The sequence below is a fragment of the Silene latifolia genome, chromosome 7 (genome assembly GCF_048544455.1).
Source record: "Silene latifolia isolate original U9 population chromosome 7, ASM4854445v1, whole genome shotgun sequence".
Taxonomy (NCBI): domain Eukaryota; kingdom Viridiplantae; phylum Streptophyta; class Magnoliopsida; order Caryophyllales; family Caryophyllaceae; genus Silene; species Silene latifolia.
Window position 1 is genome coordinate 119503272 of NC_133532.1, and position 5796 is coordinate 119509067.

The 5796-nt window shown below is 39.6% G+C and overlaps 1 non-coding gene across 1 annotated transcript; it reads right to left on the reverse strand.

Moving 5' to 3' along the window:
* On the reverse strand, positions 1–107 carry LOC141593606 (small nucleolar RNA R71). Its single transcript, XR_012521679.1, has one exon. It is a non-coding gene; the product is annotated as a small nucleolar RNA R71 (small nucleolar RNA).
* Between the last annotated feature and the right edge of the window lie 5689 nt (positions 108–5796).

Consider the following 5796-nt stretch of genomic DNA (forward strand, 5'->3'; position numbering starts at 1 on the left):
ACTTTGAGGAGCCAAATTACCGGATTCCGTCAACAGGCTCTTGAGAGCTTATATGAAGCTTGGGAGAGGTACAAGGAATTGCAAAGACAATGCCCACATCATGGGCTAGATGATTGGTTTCTAGCAATAACATTCTACAATGGATGTTGTGTCGAGTCCCGAAGGATTCTTGATTCCGCCAACAATAGGCGGTTTGATCAAATTGACACCGATATTGCTCATGCCACAATCGAATCTATGGTGGTCCATGATGCCCAATATGTCAATTCCCGAAGTATGCCACTCAAAGGTAATGAAGAATCCTCAAAAAACTCCATTTTTCTAGCTCAAATTGCCTTGCTCCAACAACAATTGGCGGATAGAGATGCTAAAGATTCCCTTAAACAACTCAATGTCGTGTCTTCAACAAGCCAAATCATTGTTTGTGATGGTTGCGGAGGTGCGGGTCATTATGCCGCTCATTGTCGAGCCCCCATTGAAGAGGTAAATGCTTTTAAAGCTCTAAGACAAAGTTCATATCCACCGGGTATATTTTCCAACACTTATAACCCGAATACAAAATTCCATCCGAACTTGTCTTACACTAGCAACAATGTGCTTAACCCACAACCCCCACCACAACAAAATGCCTATGTCCCTCAACAACAAAAGTATATCCTTCCACCGAGTTATCAAAATCAACAAAGGCCCCCACAAAACAATTACCCACAAAATCCACCACAAAATGGCCAACAAAACAATCAAGGAGTTGGTAAGCTCGAGGGTATGATAGTCCAAATGCAAAGGGAATTATTGGCTCAAATTCAAAAGAATGATCAAGCTCATAGTGCCGCAGTCAAAATGTTGGAACAACAAGTGGCTCAATTAGCCGCTTCTAGCTCTCAAAGGAAGAACGGTCAACTACCTCCACAAGGTAACCCACCACATGAGACCGTCAATTATATCTCCTTAAGAAGTGGTACAAGCTATGATGGGCCATCCATGACTTTGGATGAAGAAGTGGTTGTTAAAAATGTGGGAAATCAATCTGTATACTTCCCTTAAACTTGAAGGATTATAACGATTTAATAAAGATGATCAATGGTCATAAAATAAAATACATAAACAAAAGTAAAAGGATTTAGAATTAACCTCAGGTCCTAGCAAAATTGGCCTAAGAACAATATCAAAATTGATATTCGCCTATTAGTTGCACCCAAGACGATCTGAGATATGCCCTTTGATTATGCTATAAATCAATCTAAAATTTTCTGTAAAATTTTATTGTCTTTGTGTTCTTGTGATGAGAAAGAGGAGGCAAGGTCAGAAAAAGTATTAGGTCATAAATAATTCTCTACCTTTCTTTTTATATAGACCGTAATCTGGAATCAATTAGGAAAGAAATAACCTCCTAATTTTCGGCCAAACAGACCGAAAACAAGGAGTGTATTTTCCTTATTTTGGTCTTTCCAAAAATATATAGTATGTGTTGAATTGTCATCTAGTAAGGATCGAACCCATGACCTCTTGGTATATGTACCCTCATTATTACCACTATGACACATTCAACTTGTTGATATTAAATACAACTGATTATATTTAATTACAATTAACAGATTAATTCGTCCAAGCTAACATTATATATATTTAATTAAATATAACTTATTATATTTATTTTACGAATTGACAGTTAATTCGTCTCAACTTAATATTATTTAATTTTCATTAAATAATTATCTCATCAACACATTGACTAACTTTTTAGTCATTTTGGGCATCAATGTAATTATATTTCTATAACCACATTTCTCAAATACGTCCTATAGGTGTGACATTTAGGGACCAGTTGATCACCGCCATCTGTATGATAATAACGTCAAACTTTCTAGCAAGCCAACCGTTATTAGGTAAACGTTAATCAACTGATTAAATATACGAAGTATACCCTTGTGAACCTATAAGAGATTTACAAATGTTATCTCACTAATTTGTGGAGAACACAGGCTCCAACAAACTCCCACTTGTCCTCACAAGTGTATGTGCGATAACCGATTCTCATATCCTTTAAAATTTCTCCCACTCAATGTAAAACAATTTGCAAATCCGAATTCACAAAGGTCGTATTTTACAAGTGATCGATATCAAGAGTGGTTTTCCCGACTAGAGAGTAACTTAACCGATAAACGAATCAACATTCGAGCATGGCCATGCATTCGATTCTGACTCCTCGAGTGGCCCTGAGAAATAACTATACCTGATAAGGGTTGAATATTTTCCTCAACTCGAATCCTGCACCGTAAGCACGGTGAAATGACCCAGAAAAAATCTACTTAGCCCCGATTCACGGTAGACCGTGAGAAAGAAACCAAAGTCACCCAAAAACTGCCTTAATCTCAAGAGACAGTTGATAGTCAAAAGAATCGACTCTAGGTACACAATGGATGTCCTATCCACGACCTGGCACCGAATGTTATAAAACATTTAGGACTCCATTACGTTGTCACAAATAAAAATTGTCCTACGAGGTATCGTCATAATCTCGTATCTGTGATCGATTGGTCAACCGTTTAACTTATGGCTCGTTGAACCCACCATCAATCAACTGCACAATATAATAGCCGGAGTTATCAGCTCACATTGGCGATTACGGACCAAAACAAATATAATGTAATTCAGTTCACTTTGTGGCATTCAATGTTGTCAGTACAATCCACATGAAAAACAAAATATTATATACATAAAACGATGAAGTTATAAATAATATATGAAAAAAGTAATGTATCAAATCCATAATCAAGTACTACAACTTAGGAACATGTTTAATTCTCATGGAATTAACATTCCCTACATGCTTATCATAATTCAACGGTTTGGTGAGAGGATCCGCGATGTTATCATCCGTCGCAATCTTGTCAATCACTATCTCTTCTTGATCCACGTAATCACGGATCAGGTGAGCCTTCCGAAGTACATGTCTAGATTTGTTGCTAGACTTTGGCTCCTTAGCCTGGAAGATGGCACCTCTATTGTCACAATAGATGGTGATCGGGTCATTCGAACTAGGAACTACCGAAAGCCCTTGTAAGAATTGACGCATCCATATCGCTTCCTTTGCTGCCTCCGAAGCGGCATAGTACTCGGATTCAGTAGTAGAATCTGCTACGACACTCTATTTGGAACTCTTCCAGCTGACCACAGCACCATTAAGAGTGAAGACGAACCCGGACTGAGATTTTGAAACATCTCGATCCGTTTGGAAGCTAGCATCTGCGTAACCGGTTGCGCATAGCTTAGTATCGCCTCCATAAGTCAATACCCAATCCTTAGTCCTCCGTAGGTACTTTAGGATATTTTTGACTGTTATCCAGTGTGTTTCACCTGGAGTCTTTTGGTACCGACTCGTCATACTCAATGCATATGTCACGTCTGGACGTGTGCATATCATGGCATACATGATCGATCCTATTGCAGAAGCATAAGGAACACGACTCATGCGCTCAATACCTTCAAAGTCGTGGGTGATCGAGACTTGCTCAACTGCATCCAGTCGTCATAGGAAGGTTCCCCTTCTTGGAGTTGGTCATACTGAACCTCTCAAGAACCTTATCTAGATAAGACTCCTGACTAAGTGATAACGTCCGTCGTGATCTATCTCGGTAGATACGGATTCCCAAAATACGCTGTGCCTCACCCAAATCTTTCATCTGGAAATGGTTCTTCAACCATTCTTTAACCGAAGATAGGAGAGGAATGTCATTCCCAATCAAGAGTATGTCATCGACATACAATATCAAGAATACAATCTTGCTCCCACTCGACTTGATGTATAAGCATGGTTCCTCGACCGATCGAGTGAATCCATACTCTTTTATCACTTGGTCGAAACGATGATTCCAACTCCGAGAAGCTTGCTTAAGTCCATAAATGGAACGCTTAAGCTTGCGTACTTTCTTAGGATGTTTAGGATCTATGAAACCTTCGGGTTGCACCATGTACAACTCTTCCTCCAAATAACCGTTTAAGAAGGCGGTTTTTACATCCATTTGCCAAATTTCATAATCATGAAATGCGGCAATCGCTAAGATTATCCGAATGGAACGTAACATGACTACAGGTGCAAAAATCTCATCATAATGCAATCCTTGCACTTGAGTGAAACCTTTTGCCACAAGTCGTGCCTTATAGATATCTCAGTTTAGCATCTACGAACGCTTTATTTTGTAAAGCCATTTGCCTTGTAGAGGTTTTACCTTATTAGGTAAATCAACTAGATCCCATACGTTATTCTCATACATGGAGTCCATCTCGGATTGCATGGCTTCGAGCCATAGCTTTGAGTCGGAACAGGCCATAGCACCTTTATAGGTTGCGGATTCATTACTTTCTAGAAGTAAAACGTCATTCTCCTCGACCATACCAATGTATCTGTTCGGAGGATGAGAGTCTCTACCCGACCTCCTAGGTTCCTCAGGAATATTAACCGTATCATCAGTTGGAGGTACAGCTTCCTCCATCTGTTCCTCGGTTGTTGGTTCTGGAATCTCCGACAGCTCGAAGGTTCTATTACTCGATTTGTTCTCGAGAAATTCTTTCTCTAAGAACGTTGCACTAGCCGCAACAAAAACTCGATGTTCGGTAGGCGAATAGAAGTAATGACCAAATGTTCCTTTTGGATAACCTATAAAGTATGTCTTGACCAATCGCGGGCCGAGCTTATCCTCGTGTCTCCACTTGACATAAGCCTCGCAGCCCCAAACCCGAATAAAGGATAAGTTAGGTCTTGTTCCCTTCCACATTTCATATGGAGTCTTGTCGGCGACTTTAGACGGACTTGGTTAAGTATAAGAGCGGCTGACAAAAGAGCATAACCCCATAATGAATTAGGCACTACGGTGTGACTCATCATGGATCGAACCATGTCTAGTAAGGTTCGATTTCTCCGTTCGGACACACCATTTAATTGAGGCGTTCAGGGTGGAGTTAACTGCAAAACGATTCCACAGTCTTTCAGGTGTTGATCAAACTCATTTGAAAGATATTCGCCACCACGATCTGAACAGAGTGCTTTAATCTTTCTACCCAGTTGGTTCTGTACCCTATTCTGGTATTCCTTGAATTTCTCAAAGGACTCACTTTTATGCTTCATTAAGTAGACATATCCGTATCTACTCAAATCGTCCGTGAAAGTGATAAAATATCTATAGCCATCTCTAGCGGTAATTGACATAGGTCCACATACGTCCATATGTATGAGTCCTAATAGGTCACTAGCGCGCATTCCAACACCTTTGAAGGAAATTCGAGTCATCTTGCCAATGAGACATGATTCACACGTGCCATATGCAGAAAATCCGAATGAGGGAATAGTCCCATTATCGACGAGTTTCTTTACGCGTTTCTCATTTATGTGTCCCATTCGACAATGCCATAGATAGGTTTGATCTTTGTCACCAACCTTTAATTTCTTATTATTCATGTGTAATACTTCCGTGGTTTGATCTAAGATATAAATTTCATTCATGGAAACTGCTTTGCAATAAATCATTTCATTAAAAGAGAAAATACAACTATTATCCTTTATTGAAAATGTAAAACCGTCTTTAGCAAGTACGGAAACAGAAATAATGTTCTTAGATAAACTGGGTACATAGTAACAGTTATTTAAAGATAACTCAAAACCACTAGGGAGTTGGATTACATATGTTCCCTTCGAGGCAGCAGCTACTCGTGCTCCATTCCCGGCTCGTAGGTCCACATCACCTTTTTCGAGAGGTATGATGTTATTTAGGCCCTGCAAATGATTACACAGATGAGAAC